The 18,599-nt window shown below is 36.2% G+C and overlaps 1 long non-coding RNA gene across 6 annotated transcripts in view; it reads left to right on the top strand.

The window, feature by feature from the left end:
• The first annotated feature begins 232 nt into the window (after nucleotides 1-232).
• Nucleotides 233-18,599, top strand: part of LOC139763212 (uncharacterized) — an 18,999-nt gene continuing 632 nt past the window's right edge. Inside the window, exons 1-22 of one of the 6 annotated variants that reach the window (XR_011716073.1) lie at nucleotides 236-368; nucleotides 4,209-4,257; nucleotides 5,685-5,739; nucleotides 6,405-6,449; nucleotides 6,619-6,670; nucleotides 7,269-7,323; nucleotides 7,989-8,033; nucleotides 8,203-8,254; nucleotides 8,853-8,907; nucleotides 9,568-9,612; nucleotides 9,782-9,833; nucleotides 10,432-10,486; nucleotides 11,155-11,199; nucleotides 11,369-11,420; nucleotides 12,017-12,071; nucleotides 12,738-12,782; nucleotides 12,950-13,001; nucleotides 14,666-14,706; nucleotides 14,915-15,009; nucleotides 17,391-17,431; nucleotides 18,125-18,180; nucleotides 18,368-18,599. The exon at nucleotides 18,368-18,599 is cut by the window's right edge and continues 632 nt beyond it. This is a non-coding gene — a long non-coding RNA (uncharacterized lncRNA). Of the gene's footprint in view, nucleotides 369-4,208; nucleotides 4,258-5,684; nucleotides 5,740-6,404; nucleotides 6,450-6,618; nucleotides 6,671-7,268; nucleotides 7,324-7,988; nucleotides 8,034-8,202; nucleotides 8,255-8,852; nucleotides 8,908-9,567; nucleotides 9,613-9,781; nucleotides 9,834-10,431; nucleotides 10,487-11,154; nucleotides 11,200-11,368; nucleotides 11,421-12,016; nucleotides 12,072-12,737; nucleotides 12,783-12,949; nucleotides 13,002-14,665; nucleotides 14,707-14,914; nucleotides 15,010-17,390; nucleotides 17,432-18,124; nucleotides 18,194-18,367 lie in introns of all 6 variants that reach the window. The other 5 variants (XR_011716070.1, XR_011716071.1, XR_011716072.1 and 2 more) reach the window with 5 other exon arrangements.

Genomic DNA, 18,599 nt, shown 5'->3' with positions numbered 1-18,599 from the left:
AACTTACGTTTTCTTTGTATGTGTGGCTTTGTATGACGTATGATCAGGCATGTAGGAAAAGCATATTCATCTATTTAGAATTATATACTGATACATCTTAATATTTATTAATATACGATAATAATTTTCATTCTCTTATAAGGTGAAAAAACAAGCAAATATTTGTTAATATATAATTTTGAGTAAAGAAAATTTGGGAATTGGCAACAGAAACGCGCATGCGTGTGAGCGACGCCATGACAGTTTCTCGTTCACTCTGCCGGCGCCGGTACTAGGATGCAGACGCAGGAACCACGTCTCCTCAAATTTGTTTACAGTCATGGTTCGTGTAAACTGTGTATTTTTGGAGATACCTCCTTTAAATTGTGGTAAGTAAGAGTGGCATGCACAGCGGTTTGCTATCTTAGACTGCTCAGATAAGTGATAAAAAAAAAATGAATTCTCTTAAGGGTATTAGGGTGTGGTGGCGTACTGACGTTTCTGCACGGGATGTAGGATCATACAACGTTGTCTCTTATAATCTGATACTTGAGTAGGGTCTTTGAATAATGGTTGATGAAGATGCAGAAATAGCTGTAGTTGTGTATTACCATGAGGGAGAGGCATTACCACGTGGTGGAAATTGGGAGGTGAGCGAGGCCATGTGGGTGGGTGGGAGAGCCGGGTCGATGGGCCGTGAATCTCGGTTCATCTGCCAATGGCATTTGAGATTTCTATTACACTTGGGTGAATTAGATTACGTATTCGTATTTTATTGGACTGCGATGGATATTAATACGGTGTCTTGTATTTAATTTCTTTGTAAACTTTTCCCTTGCTTATAGGTTTTCCTGAGGGATTTGGACAGTAAATTATGATTTGGACTTTTAGCATGATTTGGACAGTAAAGCATGATTTGGACAGTAAACCATGGTTTGGACAGTAAACCATGATTTGGACAGTAAACCTTGGTTTGGACAGTAAACCATGGTTTGGACAGTAAACCATGGTTTGGACAGTAAACCTTGATTTGGACAGTAAACCTTGATTTGGACAGTGAACCTTGATTTGGACAGTAAAGCATGGTTTGGACAGTAAACTTTGATTTGGACAGTAAACCATGGTTTGGACAGTAAACCATGTTTTGGACAGTAAACCATGATTTGGACAGTAAACCATGATTTGGACAGTAAACCATGATTTGGACAGTAAACCTTGATTTGGACAGTAAACCTTGATTTGGACAGTAAACCATGGTTTGGACAGTAAACCATGGTTTGGACAGTAAAGCATGATTTGGACAGTAAACCATGATTTGGACAGTAAACCATGATTTTGAGGGCTACATTTTAGTGAACTGTGTTTATAGGATTTTTGCAGGAGGTGCTAGAATGCATGCTTAGGTATAATCGAGTAATACATCGAAACTAGCCCATGGAAAGTAATATTAATTTGTAGTATATAACTTGGGGTAGTGACTGGAATACTTGATTAAGTACTTTGTAGAGGTCTCGGATACCCGGTCATTTTGGTATAACTAACCAAGGGGTGGTTGGTAGGTGAAGGTTCTGATGTTGCAACCTAAGACCCCATTTACAAACCCTAGTCATGGTCTGCCCAACTCCTGTTTGCTGGGGGAAATGTATAGTCTTGTTGATTGAGGGTTTAAAGATGTCTCCCGATGATGCCTCTCCAAATGATTTTTCACCAAGTGTACGCCATTTTATAATGTTACATGGTTAAATTTTACACTTTCATGTTCTCATTGAACTTGAGAGTTTGTGCCAGTGGAGGTTAGATATTACTACGTGTACTTTTCTAGTTAAAGTTTGTATCGTTTGGGTTCTTTGCAGTGTGTGGTTCATTTTGTGTGATTTTAGGTGGAGCAGCTGTCATTTTGAATTCCTTTGGGAATATTTATGAAGTAGAGGGAAATCGTTGGGTTAAAACAGTAAGATGGTGTATAAGTAATGCATTTGTACTGTCCTGCGTCTTGCTTACTCTTCTGCTTCTGGTCACTTTCCTTCCACATTGGAAACTGTGAAGTCTACACTCTACAGATAAGATATGACTTCCGAGCCAACACATGGGCTTCACCCCATTGAATCCACAAATTTCTTTGTAAAGCCACATCGCTTTTAATCAGTACTCCATTTGAATTTTTCAGGTACTTTGGTTGTAACTCGTACATGTTGAGCTTTTCGCCCTTTCCTTTACTCAGTGGTAGCATACAGGCATTTTAGGAATCCTGAATGACTTCATAATGTCATTAACCGAATAATGAGTGAATGTGAATTAGTCGATACAAATAGGAGCCGTAATTGACTGATGAAAATTTGGTGAATTTGGAGAGGACTCGAATAGGTTATTAGAATGGGCGGGTACATGGAAAATGGAATGAAACGTGGATAAATGAAGTGTGTTAAATGTCAGGAACCTGGACAATATTGCTATTTATAGGACAATGCGAGAGATTTAGGAGTACTGGTGAGCAAGGAACTTATTGTATTGTAGTGATGCTAATAGGATATTAGGGTTCATAAACTGGACTGTTAGCAGTAAAACTTAGTATTATTGCAACTTTTATCTTGTGTTGGGGAGACCACATTTGGATTATGCTGTACAGTTCTGGGTTCCATACTGTGCAGTTGATATACGTGTTGAGTAAAGAGGGGAATAACCAAAATGATCCTTGGAATTTAGAAACCTCACTTTTAAGCTAGCTTGAGTGGATATCGAAGATTTTAGGTGGATGAAGGGCATTAATAAAGGTAAGATGAATAAAAGTTCTTGTAATGTCGCAACCAGATAGGACAGGAAGTGGATTTGAAGAAAAATTCGCCTGAAGTTGGTTCTGGAATAGTGTAGTATATTTATGGGACAAGCTGCCAAGTACAGTAGTGGAAGCTAGGTCTTTAGGGAGCTTTAAACAAAGGTTATATTTCATGGGTTTAGGTAGTTGGTTGTAGCCTTATTACACATTTTAATAAGTGTTGGTGCGGCTTAAGGTCCTTGCTCATCGGTACCCTTTAATCTCTCTTATTGTCTTACCGACAGTAATAATGTCCATTTTGTAATCAGTGTTCCTGTCTTTGCCCACATCGTGTTGGGCATTTCTGCTGAATTCCAGTTTCCTTGTACCCGCTCGTTACGTTTATTGGCCGATATCAATACATTTAATGGTTAAGTGATGAAAGTGACTGCATACATAATTACATGTTTTTAGGAATTGAAGGGTTGTGTGCTCCCACAAACCCCCTGTGCTGGTATATATATTACTTGTTGCAGGTACTTGTTTGGGAAAGATTGAATACCCAGTTAAAACTCACACTAAGATTGTCTTTTTGTGACCCTGTTTTGGGTTACATGATTTACAATTTATTTTACCTGCAACAGATTTGTCTTTGGAAATTTGTATTAAGGTGTTGAGGTGGTGGCTGACATGCAGGTTTAATTTTGTAGCAGTAGTATGTTAGGTATTATGGATTATGTGAAATGAGAAAAGGGAATATAATCATGAAGGAACTGCTGTCCAAATGAATACTATTTCTCTGCTTGTGATTGTAACATAGGTCATTCTTGAATACAATTTTCCTGGTATACTTGATTTATTCCCGTGTAATTGCTACACACATCCTTAGTTAGTCCTTCCTTTGAATATATATATAATAGCTGTCACCAAATCATCAGGCACGTTTCCATGATGAATTACATATCAGGTTCATCCACTCGCTTTCTAGTCCACACTTCAGCATTTTGGCTGTTAACTTGTACACTCCAGATGTCTCCTACCTTCAGCCTCATTTTGCTGCTTTTACCTCCCAATTTGCTGCAGGCCCTTGCACTTGTATTCTCTTTCATCTTCCATACACTCGTAACTATTGCCTCGCCTGCATTCATCAGCTCAAACTATGCACCTTTTCACTTCCTCCTTTTGATTCGGCAACTCCCATATTGCATTAAAAGTCCCACTTTTTACATTAACCATTTCCATTTCCAGTAGTATTTCTCAAATTTTCACTACCTACATCATGTACTCTTTGCTTTCTTTCCTCTAACATCTTAACATTCTGCTTAAACATTTTATATTCTTCCATCCTCTTATAGAGAATTCCACTGTTACATTCAGTTTTAGCAATGTAAGCAATCTGGTAATGTACTGGCAATTCATGGCATTTGTTGGCATTTTGTTTAATTGAAGTGGTGTAGAATTGTTACTTTTTTGACAGGTTGGTACAATGCTCTGGAACTGGAGGAATGCTACAAGATGAATGCCAGGTTAGTAATGGATGCTTTGATTTTCTGTCTTATATGCAATGATAAGTGTGAAGAGTTTGACCAGAAAATTGCCAGAAATTTGATGGAAAAATAGGGGTTGCAGAACAAGATATAGGATATGTATGTCATATGAAGCTGTTGATCTTTTATAGTATGCTATTGAAATGTAAAGGAAGTTATTTGTGGGGCTTTTCATGTATAGGAAAGGCCTTTGATGAGAATGTGTTTCTATAGAGAGCTTTTGAGTATGGAATGAGGAAATCGAGAGTATGGATTGAGAAAATGTGCCGGTGGAGCTTGTGGATGGTGAGTGGCTTAGTCATAGTTGTATTAAGGGTGTGTGGAAACAAAGGTTGTGTTTGTGTTTCAGGGCCAAGATTGAAGTTACATTTGTCCTGATAGTGGAAGAGACTTGTGCTGTAAATTCTAAAGTATAAGGTGATTCTGAAACAAGAAAAATGATATTTTTGAAATGAAGTGCTTTAGGATATGTATTATGTGCAGTTATGTGAATGATGAAGCCCAAAACATGATTGGAAATGGTCATAGATCATGCATAGTGTTGCTTGATGGGCTATACTGTTTAGCTTGCTACCACATTTGTTACACAATCAATCATTACTGGGTTAGTTTATAAGAAAGGATAAATTTTTGATACAGCAGCTTCATTTTCCTTTATAATAATTGTAATAGCCTTCATTTTTGCCTGCATCTTGTGAATATTTGAGGATGCAGACTTGTGTGCCTCTCTGTTTGTTGAGGTGGTTTTAGATTCGTATACTTTTGCTCAGTTGCATTCATAGGATAAACTTGTTTCCAAGGAGTTCTCGTAATTTGTTGACTTTTTGTACATGCTATCCCTTTGGCTCTTGGAGTGCTTCAGAATTTTATATTGCAATGCAGTTTGGCAATTGTGTATTCCCATACTATTTTGCTAATTCCTGTTTGGGTAGAGCTGGGAACAAATGAAGAATGTCCTTGTTTGCAGTCATGGTTTAGCTAAAGACCCGTCAACAATCTTGTAGAGGGTTGTGTTTTAGTGAAAGCTGATATAATTATTTTGATTCCATTTTTTCTATGTCCATCAAGCATCTTGACATCAAGCTGGGCCATTTTTATAACACGATCTCAGTTGGTTGGTGTTAGGTGAGCATCTGTGTGAATGGCATGTTTATTATTGTCACTGGATTTTATCTTGATTTTATTTATTTTGCTGTTTGTAAAGAACTTGCATAATAGTACGTTACTCATGTTGGGGTGGAGGGTTTGTTTTAAAATGTAAAGGAATTGTTTTGTTTCATTAATGACAGTTGTACATTAAAAACTTGAAGGATTTTTGACAGCATGTCGACCCCGGTATACCACATTGCAATGTAAGGGTATATATTTCCTCTACGGTCTTTAAAGTTTCGTCCTTATTTTTTCAGAGCGAATGTGGCAAAAAAACGTAGATGCCCAGCTGTTCTTGCAGAGTGAAGAGAGGTGAGTGGTCCAAATTGGTTTATGCACTCTTAACAGACAGTTTGTGCTAATTTTGTAGCACCTCCTGTAAGAAAGTAGTGCAATAGCAAGACCATGCTTCATATAGAGTTGCTGTAAATATAGTAACTTGTAAATGTGTGGTGACAGGTTGCAGATTACTTTTATTTAAAATTTCATATCAATAGTTGCGTACTGTAGATTTTCTGAGAATCTGGCAGTCACACACTAGTTATTGTGCTTGATTTCCCGATTTTTTTTTTTTTTTTTTTTTTTTTTTTTTAAAGAAAGAATCCTGGCATTGCAGGGTTAGTCTGTTTGCAGTAGGAAGAATAATAGATCTTTTACAGCAGTAAGAAATTTTAATTTTGCTAATTTTATGGCATTGGTGTTAATACTTGTAGCAGCCTCATTTCAGTAATGTTAATTTTTGATCAAGTAATAATTGTTCTAGAAAAAAGATAATTGAAAAGTTAATGTAAGTAATATTTGAACATGTGAAATGTGTGTGATTAAGTATGTGAAATTAGTGTTGGATGAGTGGAATATTTGTTTTTCAGTAGAATGTTTCATGTTTAATGAAAAAGTAGGCATTTAATGAATGTATATACTCTATAAAAGGAACACAAATTAACCACAATTACTTACTCAAACTTGTTTTGTGGCAGGTACTTGAATAAGGCTTGCATTGACTTGGAGATTTAGATGCTGAGGTGAGTTAGAAAATGAGATTTTCCAAGATAAATGTATCATAATTTGAACATGATGTTTTTTTACCTACATTATTTGAGTGAGCTGAGAATATATAATGACTGATACGTGTTAGATTTATGTTATATATTAGAAGTGAATGAATTTGTTTTAATGCATGTTTCTTTTCAGGTATCACTTGTTCTGTTTGTTTTGTGAAAGACTTGGAGATTTAGATGCCGAGGTGAGTTACAGAAGGCAATATTTTCTGATATGAATCAGTTTGAACAAGGTTCTATTTACAATGTCATAGCAATGTTGTTATTTTGCTTTGTCACTGTCTCCTGCGTTAGCGAGGTAGCACAAGGAAACAGATGAAAGAATGGCCCAACCTACCCACCTACACATGTATATACATACTCGTCCACACACACAAAAATACATACCTTTATATCTCAACGTATACATATATATATACACACAGAGGTACATATATATACACTTGTACATAATTCATACTGTGCCCTTATTCATTCCCATTGCCACCCCGCCACACATGAAATAACAACCCCTTCCCCGCTCATGTGTGCGGGGTAGCGTTAGGAAAAGACACCAAATGTCACATTCGTTCACACTCAGTCTCTAGCTGTCATGTAATAATGCACCGAAACCACAGCTCCCTTTCCACATCCAGGCCCCACAGAACTTTCCTTGTTTACCCCAGACGCTTCATGTGCCCTGGTTCAATCCATTGACAGCATGTCGACCCCGGTATACCACATTGCAATGTAAGGATATATATTTCCTCTACGGTCTTTAAAGTTTCGTCCTTATTTTTTCAGAGCGAATGTGGCAAAAAAACGTAGATGCCCAGCTGTTCTTGCAGAGTGAAGAGAGGTGAGTGGTCCAAATTGGTTTATGCACTCTTAACAGACAGTTTGTGCTAATTTTGTAGCACCTCCTGTAAGAAAGTAGTGCAATAGCAAGACCATGCTTCCTATAGAGTTGCTGTAAATATAGTAACTTGTAAATGTGTGGTGACAGGTTGCAGATTACTTTTATTTAAAATTTCATATCAATAGTTGCGTACTGTAGATTTTCTGAGAATCTGGCAGTCACACACGAGTTATTGTGCTTGATTTCCCGATTTTTTTTTTTTTTTTTTTTTTTTTTTTTTTAAGAAAGAATCCTGGCATTGCAGGGTTAGTCTGTTTGCAGTAGGAAGAATAATAGATCTTTTACAGCAGTAAGAAATTTTAATTTTGCTAATTTTATGGCATTGGTGTTAATACTTGTAGCAGCCTCATTTCAGTAATGTTAATTTTTGATCAAGTAATAATTGTTCTAGAAAAAAGATAATTGAAAAGTTAATTTAAGTAATATTTGAACATGTGAAATGTGTGTGATTAAGTATGTGAAATTAGTGTTGGATGAGTGGAATATTTGTTTTTCAGTAGAATGTTTCATGTTTAATGAAAAAGTAGGCATTTAATGAATGTATATACTCTATAAAAGGAACACAAATTAACCACAATTACTTACTCAAACTTGTTTTGTGGCAGGTACTTGAATAAGGCTTGCATTGACTTGGAGATTTAGATGCTGAGGTGAGTTAGAAAATGAGATTTTCCAAGATAAATGTATCATAATTTGAACATGATGTTTTTTTACCTACATTATTTGAGTGAGCTGAGAATATATAATGACTGATACGTGTTAGATTTATGTTATATATTAGAAGTGAATGAATTTGTTTTAATGCATGTTTCTTTTCAGGTATCACTTGTTCTGTTTGTTTTGTGAAAGACTTGGAGATTTAGATGCCGAGGTGAGTTACAGAAGGCAATATTTTCTGATATGAATCAGTTTGAACAAGGTTCTATTTACAATGTCATAGCAATGTTGTTATTTTGCTTTGTCACTGTCTCCTGCGTTAGCGAGGTAGCACAAGGAAACAGATGAAAGAATGGCCCAACCTACCCACCTACACATGTATATACATACTCGTCCACACACACAAAAATACATACCTTTATATCTCAACGTATACATATATATATACACACAGAGGTACATATATATACACTTGTACATAATTCATACTGTGCCCTTATTCATTCCCATTGCCACCCCGCCACACATGAAATAACAACCCCTTCCCCGCTCATGTGTGCGGGGTAGCGTTAGGAAAAGACACCAAATGTCACATTCGTTCACACTCAGTCTCTAGCTGTCATGTAATAATGCACCGAAACCACAGCTCCCTTTCCACATCCAGGCCCCACAGAACTTTCCTTGTTTACCCCAGACGCTTCATGTGCCCTGGTTCAATCCATTGACAGCATGTCGACCCCGGTATACCACATTGCAATGTAAGGATATATATTTCCTCTACGGTCTTTAAAGTTTCGTCCTTATTTTTTCAGAGCGAATGTGGCAAAAAAACGTAGATGCCCAGCTGTTCTTGCAGAGTGAAGAGAGGTGAGTGGTCCAAATTGGTTTATGCACTCTTAACAGACAGTTTGTGCTAATTTTGTAGCACCTCCTGTAAGAAAGTAGTGCAATAGCAAGACCATGCTTCCTATAGAGTTGCTGTAAATATAGTAACTTGTATATGTGTGGTGACAGGTTGCAGATTACTTTTATTTAAAATTTCATATCAATAGTTGCGTACTGTAGATTTTCTGAGAATCTGGCAGTCACACACGAGTTATTGTGCTTGATTTCCCGATTTTTTTTTTTTTTTTTTTTTTTTTTAAGAAAGAATCCTGGCATTGCAGGGTTAGTCTGTTTGCAGTAGGAAGAATAATAGATCTTTTACAGCAGTAAGAAATTTTAATTTTGCTAATTTTATGGCATTGGTGTTAATACTTGTAGCAGCCTCATTTCAGTAATGTTAATTTTTGATCAAGTAATAATTGTTCTAGAAAAAAGATAATTGAAAAGTTAATTTAAGTAATATTTGAACATGTGAAATGTGTGTGATTAAGTATGTGAAATTAGTGTTGGATGAGTGGAATATTTGTTTTTCAGTAGAATGTTTCATGTTTAATGAAAAAGTAGGCATTTAATGAATGTATATACTCTATAAAAGGAACACAAATTAACCACAATTACTTACTCAAACTTGTTTTGTGGCAGGTACTTGAATAAGGCTTGCATTGACTTGGAGATTTAGATGCTGAGGTGAGTTAGAAAATGAGATTTTCCAAGATAAATGTATCATAATTTGAACATGATGTTTTTTTACCTACATTATTTGAGTGAGCTGAGAATATATAATGACTGATACGTGTTAGATTTATGTTATATATTAGAAGTGAATGAATTTGTTTTAATGCATGTTTCTTTTCAGGTATCACTTGTTCTGTTTGTTTTGTGAAAGACTTGGAGATTTAGATGCCGAGGTGAGTTACAGAAGGCAATATTTTCTGATATGAATCAGTTTGAACAAGGTTCTATTTACAATGTCATAGCAATGTTGTTATTTTGCTTTGTCACTGTCTCCTGCATTAGCGAGGTAGCACAAGGAAACAGATGAAAGAATGGCCCAACCTACCCACCTACACATGTATATACATACTCGTCCACACACACAAAAATACATACCTTTATATCTCAACGTATACATATATATATACACACAGAGGTACATATATATACACTTGTACATAATTCATACTGTGCCCTTATTCATTCCCATTGCCACCCCGCCACACATGAAATAACAACCCCTTCCCCGCTCATGTGTGCGGGGTAGCGTTAGGAAAAGACACCAAATGTCACATTCGTTCACACTCAGTCTCTAGCTGTCATGTAATAATGCACCGAAACCACAGCTCCCTTTCCACATCCAGGCCCCACAGAACTTTCCTTGTTTACCCCAGACGCTTCATGTGCCCTGGTTCAATCCATTGACAGCATGTCGACCCCGGTATACCACATTGCAATGTAAGGATATATATTTCCTCTACGGTCTTTAAAGTTTCGTCCTTATTTTTTCAGAGCGAATGTGGCAAAAAAACGTAGATGCCCAGCTGTTCTTGCAGAGTGAAGAGAGGTGAGTGGTCCAAATTGGTTTATGCACTCTTAACAGACAGTTTGTGCTAATTTTGTAGCACCTCCTGTAAGAAAGTAGTGCAATAGCAAGACCATGCTTCCCATGTAGTTGCTGGAAATATAGTAACTTGTAAATGTGTGGTGACAGGTTGCAGATTACTTTTATTTAAAATTTCATATCAATAGTTGCGTACTGTAGATTTTCTGAGAATCTGGCAGTCACACACGAGTTATTGTGCTTGATTTCCCGATTTTTTTTTTTTTTTTTTTTTTTTTTTTTTTTTTAAGAAAGAATCCTGGCATTGCAGGGTTAGTCTGTTTGCAGTAGGAAGAATAATAGATCTTTTACAGCAGTAAGAAATTTTAATTTTGCTAATTTTATGGCATTGGTGTTAATACTTGTAGCAGCCTCATTTCAGTAATGTTAATTTTTGATCAAGTAATAATTGTTCTAGAAAAAAGATAATTGAAAAGTTAATTTAAGTAATATTTGAACATGTGAAATGTGTGTGATTAAGTATGTGAAATTAGTGTTGGATGAGTGGAATATTTGTTTTTCAGTAGAATGTTTCATGTTTAATGAAAAAGTAGGCATTTAATGAATGTATATACTCTATAAAAGGAACACAAATTAACCACAATTACTTACTCAAACTTGTTTTGTGGCAGGTACTTGAATAAGGCTTGCATTGACTTGGAGATTTAGATGCTGAGGTGAGTTAGAAAATGAGATTTTCCAAGATAAATGTATCATAATTTGAACATGATGTTTTTTTACCTACATTATTTGAGTGAGCTGAGAATATATAATGACTGATACGTGTTAGATTTATGTTATATATTAGAAGTGAATGAATTTGTTTTAATGCATGTTTCTTTTCAGGTATCACTTGTTCTGTTTGTTTTGTGAAAGACTTGGAGATTTAGATGCCGAGGTGAGTTACAGAAGGCAATATTTTCTGATATGAATCAGTTTGAACAAGGTTCTATTTACAATGTCATAGCAATGTTGTTATTTTGCTTTGTCACTGTCTCCTGCGTTAGCGAGGTAGCACAAGGAAACAGATGAAAGAATGGCCCAACCTACCCACCTACACATGCATATACATACTCGTCCACACACACAAAAATACATACCTTTATATCTCAACGTATACATATATATACACACAGAGGTACATATATATACACTTGTACATAATTCATACTGTGCCCTTATTCATTCCCATTGCCACCCCGCCACACATGAAATAACAACCCCTTCCCCGCTCATGTGTGCGGGGTAGCGTTAGGAAAAGACACCAAATGTCACATTCGTTCACACTCAGTCTCTAGCTGTCATGTAATAATGCACCGAAACCACAGCTCCCTTTCCACATCCAGGCCCCACAGAACTTTCCTTGTTTACCCCAGACGCTTCATGTGCCCTGGTTCAATCCATTGACAGCATGTCGACCCCGGTATACCACATTGCAATGTAAGGATATATATTTCCTCTACGGTCTTTAAAGTTTCGTCCTTATTTTTTCAGAGCAAATGTGGCAAAAAAACGTAGATGCCCAGCTGTTCTTGCAGAGTGAAGAGAGGTGAGTGGTCCAAATTGGTTTATGCACTCTTAACAGACAGTTTGTGCTAATTTTGTAGCACCTCCTGTAAGAAAGTAGTGCAATAGCAAGACCATGCTTCCCATGTAGTTGCTGGAAATATAGTAACTTGTAAATGTGTGGTGACAGGTTGCAGATTACTTTTATTTAAAATTTCATATCAATAGTTGCGTACTGTAGATTTTCTGAGAATCTGGCAGTCACACACGAGTTATTGTGCTTGATTTCCCGATTTTTTTTTTTTTTTTTTTTTTTTTTTTTTTTAAGAAAGAATCCTGGCATTGCAGGGTTAGTCTGTTTGCAGTAGGAAGAATAATAGATCTTTTACAGCAGTAAGAAATTTTAATTTTGCTAATTTTATGGCATTGGTGTTAATACTTGTAGCAGCCTCATTTCAGTAATGTTAATTTTTGATCAAGTAATAATTGTTCTAGAAAAAAGATAATTGAAAAGTTAATTTAAGTAATATTTGAACATGTGAAATGTGTGTGATTAAGTATGTGAAATTAGTGTTGGATGAGTGGAATATTTGTTTTTCAGTAGAATGTGTCATGTTTAATAAAAAAGTAGGCATTTAATGAATGTATATACTCTATAAAAGGAACACAAATTAACCACAATTACTTACTCAAACTTGTTTTGTGGCAGGTACTTGAATAAGGCTTGCATTGACTTGGAGATTTAGATGCTGAGGTGAGTTAGAAAATGAGATTTTCCAAGATAAATGTATCATAATTTGAACATGATGTTTTTACCTACATTATTTGAGTGAGCTGAGAATATATAATGACTGATACGTGTTAGATTTATGTTATGTATTAGAAGTGAATGAATTTGTTTTAATGCATGTTTCTTTTCAGGTATCACTTGTTCTGTTTGTTTTGTGAAAGACTTGGAGATTTAGATGCAGAGGTGAGTTACAAAAGGCAATATTTTCTGATATGAGTCAGTTTGAACAAGGTTCTATTTACAGTGTCATTGCAATGTTATTGTTATTATTTTGCTTTGTCGCTGTCTCCTGCGTTAGCAAGGTAGCGCAAGGAAAGAGACGAAAGAATGGCCCAACCCACCCACATACACATGTATATACATACACGTCCACACATGCAAATATACATACCTGTACATCTCACCGTATACACATATATACACACACAGACATATACATATATACACGTACATAGTTCATACTGTCTGCCTTTATTCATTCCCAGTGCCACCTCGCCAACACATGGAATAACAACCCCCTCCCCCCAAATGTGTGCAAGGTAGTGCTAAGAAAAGACAACAAAGGCCACATTCGTTCACACTCAGTCTCTAGCTGTCATGCAGTAATGCACCAAAATCACAGATGCTTCACATGCCCTGGCTCAATCCATTGATAGCACGTCGACCCCGGTATGCCACATCGTTCCAATTCTCTCTTATTCCTTGCACGCATTTCACCCTCCTGCATGTTCAGGCCCCGATCACTCCAAATCTTTTTCACTCCATTTTTTCCACCCCCAATTTGGTCTCCCACTTCTCATTCTCTCCATGTGACCAAACCATTTAAAAACACCCTTCTGCATTCTCAACCACTTTTTATTACCACTTCTCTCTTTCCCTATTGTTACTTGATCAAACCACCTTGCACCACATATTGTCCTCAAACATCTCATTTCCAGCACATCCACCCTCCTCTGCACAACTCTATCCATAGCCCATGCCTCGCAACCATATAACATTGTTGGAACCACTTTTCCTTCAAACATACCCATGTTGTTTTTTGAAAGGCTTGGAGATTTAGATGCTGAGGTGAGTTAGAAAAGGCAATTTTTTGAACAAGACCTTACCTACATTATTTGAGTGAGCTGAAAATGTGTAATGACTAATGTGTTAGTCTTAGAAGAATGAATTTGTTTTAATGCATATTTTTCAGGTGTATGTCACTTGGTCTGGTGTTTTGTGAAGGACTTAGAGATGTAGATGCTGTGGTGAGTTGCTAAGGAAAGCTTTTCCAAGAGGAATGTATCATAATTTGAACATGACCTTACATTATTTGAGCTGAAAATGTATGTGTTACGGGATGGTGAAGGCAGCAAGTATGAATATGTACATGTGAATGTATACTTTGAAATGTATAGGTATGTATACGTGCATGTGTGGATGTTTATGTATATACATGTGTATGTTGGGGGTTGGGCCATTCTTTCCTGTTTCCTTCCTCTACCTTGTTAATGCTGAAGATGGCAATTACGATAAATATATATTTATATTTTATTATACTTAATCACTGTCTCCGACACTTAAGTTTTTGTTTACAACAGCTTTTTTTTTTTTTTTTTTTTTTTTTTTTTTTTTTTTTATATATAATTCTCCTAAATTTGTGGTTTGATGATGATACGATGACGAATCTGAGCTTGCTTCCTATTTGGAACCAGTTGAGGTTGGTAGCCATGTTCTTTGGTGCCACTGAAGCTGCCCAAGTAGGTTGTAGGTTGTAGGATGTTTTTGAGGCATTTGGCTGAATAATTTTGATAATTGATATGTTTAAAGAAGAAGTTGTTTAATAAAAAAGGAAAATTTATTTGCAGATGGTGTACAACAGCTTCTGTTCTTCAATATAGAGGAATAGGTGAGTTGCATGAAATGTGTTAAAATATTAAAAGTAAATATTTGAAAATTTCAGTGATCATAAAATGAGGTTAGATTAAATGATGATACTCACGACGGTCTTCAGATGGGTTGTATGTTGATGTTCGTGTACACTGACTCATGTTTCAGTGTATATTAAGTATTTTGGAAAATAATTTCAATTGAAGAAGAGGTCTTTTGATTTGCAGATGCTGATTGAGACTTCGATTTGTGTTCATCAGATGAAGTGTGCATTAGAACCGTGCAAGAAGTATTTCCAGCTGTGGTGCATAGAAGGCATATGGCAAGTTATATTTAGTTGTATTTGAAATTGATTGACGTAATCTCAGGCAAGCACAATTATATTAGTTACTTGTTTTAGTTTGTATTAGCTGTATGGAATGTATTTGTAGCTTGAAAATTTGATTGTAGTGGTGCAAAAATAATGAAGAAAAATATATGTATGATGTCTGTAACGTCATGGCACTCCCTCAAGGGAGTGGCAACTGTAATAGTCTCCATAACTAGTGAAGTTAATGCCACTGATTAGTATAAGTGCCTCTTCCTGAGAGCAACTCTAGTGCAGTGTTTACTATGTAATGCTCGTACAGACTTATACTCAGTGTTACTGAAGAACGAGAAAAAAGGTGTAGTTTTTGTGCCTGTCAACACCAGAATTTTTGCCATGTGTAATGGGAGGTGAAAAATTATAAATTGTGGAATGATTGTTTAAAAGTTGAATGAATTACCCATTACTGATTTAATTTCTAACCTAATCTCAAATAGTATATTACAAGATATTACCACAAGTATCAGTTTCATATTTTATTTCATATACAATTATTACATTTCCTTTTTTTTCTTTCTTTCGTACTATTCGCCATTTCCCGCATTAGCGAGGTAGCGTTATCAACAGAGGACTGGGCCTTAGAGGGAATATCCTCACCTGGCCCCCTTCTCTGTTCCTTCTTTTGGAAAATTAAAAAAAAAACGAGGGGAGGATTTCCAGCCACCCGCTCCCTTCCCTTTTAGTCGCCTTCTACGACATGCAGGGAATACGTGGGAAGTATTCTTTCACCCCTATTTGTCAGATGTACCAGAGAGTTGTTTTTTGCCGATGATACAACTCTGGTGGTTGATTCAAGTGAGAAACTGCAGAAGTTGGTAACTGAGTTTGGAAAAGTGTGAAAGGAGAAAGTTATGTAAATGTGAATAAGAGCAAGGTTTGTTAGGTTCATTAGGGTTGAGGGACACTTTGATTGGGATGTAAGTTTGGAGGAAGTGAAGTGTTTTAGATATCTGGGAGTGGATTTAGCAGTGGATAGAAGCAGAAGTGAGTCACAGGAAACAGGACTCGTGGGGAGTGTCTATCCTCAACGAAGGCTCAGATTGGGGTGTCTAAATGTGTATGGATGTAACCAAAAGGAGAGATACATAGTATGTTTGAGAAAAGTAGTGTTGTAAAAGGCAACTAAAACTGGAGGGAGCTGGTGGGCTGGAGATCCTCTCCTCCTGTTTTTACACATTTCCAGAAAGAAAAGGAACAGAGAAGGGGGCCAAGCGAGGATATTCCCTCGTTCCAATTCACTGTATTCCTTGCACGCCTTTCACCCTCCTGCATGTTCAGGCCCCGATTATTCAAAATCTTTTTCACTCCATCTTTCCACCCCCAATTTGGTCTCCCACTTCTTGTTCCCTCCACCTTTGATGCATGTATCCTCTTGGTCAATCTTTCCTCACTCATTCCCTCCATGTGACCAAACCATTTAAAACACCCTCCTCTGCTTTCTCAACCACACACTTTTTATTACCAAACCTCTCTCTCACCCTATTATTACTTACTCGAAGCTATATAACATTGTTGGAACCCCTATTCCTTCAAACATACCCATGTTTTGTGAAAGGCTTGGAGATTTAGATGCTGAGGTGAGTTAGAAAAGGCAATTTTTTGAACAAGACCTTACCTACATTATTTGAGTGAGCTGAAAATGTGTAATGACTAATGTGTTAGTCTTAGAAGAATGAATTTGTTTTAATGCATATTTTTCGGGTGTATGTCACTTGGTCTGGTGTTTTGTGAAGGACTTAAAAGAGATGTAGATGCTGTGGTGAGTTGGTAAGGAAAGCTTTTCCAAGAGGAATGTATCATAATTTGAACATGACCTTACATTATTTGAGCTGAAAATGTGTGTTATGGGATGGTGAAGGCAGCAAGTATGAATATGTACATGTGAATGTGTAGGTATGTATATGTGCATGTGTGGATGTTTATGTATATACATGTGTATGTTGTTGGTTGGGCCATTCTTTCCTGTTTCCTTCCTCTACCTTGTTAATGCTGAAGATGGCAATTACGATAAATATATATTTATATTTTATTATACTTAATCACTGTCTCCGACACTAAGTTTTTGTTTACAACAGCGGTTTTTTTTTTTTTTTTTTTTAATTTTCCATATATAATAACACATAAATTTGTGGTTTGATGATGATACAATGACGAATCTGAGCTTGCTTCCTATTTGGAACCAGTTGAGGTTGGTAGCCATGTTCTTTGGTGCCACTGAAGCTGCCCAAGTAGGTTGTAGGTTGTAGGATGTTTTTGAGGCATTTGGCTGAATAATTTTGATAATTGATATGTTTAAAGAAGAAGTTGTTTAATAGAAAAGGAAAATTTATTTGCAGATGGTGCACAGCAGCTTCTGTTCTTCAAAATAGAGGATTAGGTGAGTTGTATGAAATGTTATAATATATGTAAACTATAGTTTGAGTAGTCTGAGCTTGCTTTCTACTTGGTACCAGTTGAGGTTGGTGGCCATGTTTAATGGTGTCACTGAAGCTGCCCAAGTAGGTTGTTGGTTGTAAGATTTTTTGAGGCATTTGTCTGAATAATTTTGATAATGCTTAAAGAAGCATGTGTTTGATAAAAGAAAAATTTATTTGTAGATAGCGTACAATAGCTTCTGTTATTCGTATTCAGTATAGTAGAATAGACGAGTTGCATGAAATAAATAGCTGTTACAGTAATGTTGAAATGAGAGTTTGCGGTGCAAGGATGGAGTGAAAAGTTTATGGTAGCCAGAATATTTAGAGGCATTCTGCGCAAGTAGTGAATTGGAATGATTTGATATACAAGGATGGACAGATATGTATTTAATGTAAGAATCCCTTTTGATAAGTCACTGGATATGTTTTTAATATGTAAGAATCCCTTTGGTAAGTGACTGGAGATCAGTATACATTTGTGTAGATAATTGAAATGTATTTTCTTTGTTTTGAGCTATGTGCTATCCCAGCCTTATGGCAAAAGTGGTTGGAACAATGGATAGTATATATCATGCAGAGCATTACGCGAAGTAGTAGGTAATAGTAATAGTAGTAAGAGAAATTTTGTAATGTTTATTCTTATACATTTGCAGATTGTCCATACTTGATTGCTTGATGGTTAAGATTGGCATTTAAGAAACTATTTGAGGTAAAGTGGACAGGTTAGTAAAAGTAAATATTTGAAAATTTCAGTGATCATAAAATGAGGTTAAATGATGATACTCACGACGGTCTTCAGATGGGTGATGTTGATGTTCGTGTATACTGATGTTTCAGTGTATATTAAGTGTTTTGGAAAATAATTTCAACTGAACAAGAGGTCTTTTGATTTGCAGATGCTGATTGAGACTTCGATATGTGTGCATCAGATGAAGTGTGCAAGAAGTATTTCCAGCTGTGGTGCATTGAAGGCATATGGCAGTATTTATTTAGTTGTATTTGAAATTGATTGACTTTAAAAGTAAATTGTATTGACGTAATTAATCTCAAGCAAGCACAATTATATTAGTGACTTGTTTGGTTTGTAATAGCTGTATGGAATGTATTTGTAGCTTGAAAATTTGATTT

This window comes from Panulirus ornatus, chromosome 46 (assembly GCF_036320965.1).
Source record: "Panulirus ornatus isolate Po-2019 chromosome 46, ASM3632096v1, whole genome shotgun sequence".
Lineage (NCBI taxonomy): Eukaryota > Metazoa > Arthropoda > Malacostraca > Decapoda > Palinuridae > Panulirus > Panulirus ornatus.
This window is presented reverse-complemented; position numbering and strand designations above follow the sequence as displayed.